We start from the raw sequence: 412 nt of genomic DNA, 5'->3' as shown, positions 1-412 counted from the left end.
TATTATTATTATTATTATTATTATTATTATTATTATTATTATTATTATTACATTTTATTTATAAAGTGCTGTACATTTGCACAGTGCTGTACATAGAATGAATAAAATGGATAGTCTCTTCCACTCAGGGTCAGAAGGCACCAAAAGCTCTTTCTGTGAGCCACAGGGTTGGAAATGTGGTGGGGAAAAAAATTAATTTTATCATATGTGGTGGACGTGCCCCCCCCCCAAAAAAAAATATTGCAAAGAAATACACAAAACAAATGCAAGATATGTTTAAGAGAAGGACAGGTTACTCACCTGTAACGGTATTTCTTCGAGTGGTCATCTGCGAATTCATACAAATGGGTTTCACTGCGCCTGCGCAGTGCTGTTCGGATACTTCTAGAATCACTGGGCAAAGTACACTTTG

This window comes from Sceloporus undulatus, chromosome 10 (assembly GCF_019175285.1).
Source record: "Sceloporus undulatus isolate JIND9_A2432 ecotype Alabama chromosome 10, SceUnd_v1.1, whole genome shotgun sequence".
In the NCBI taxonomy this organism is placed as follows: Eukaryota; Metazoa; Chordata; class Lepidosauria; order Squamata; family Phrynosomatidae; genus Sceloporus; species Sceloporus undulatus.
This window is presented reverse-complemented; position numbering follows the sequence as displayed.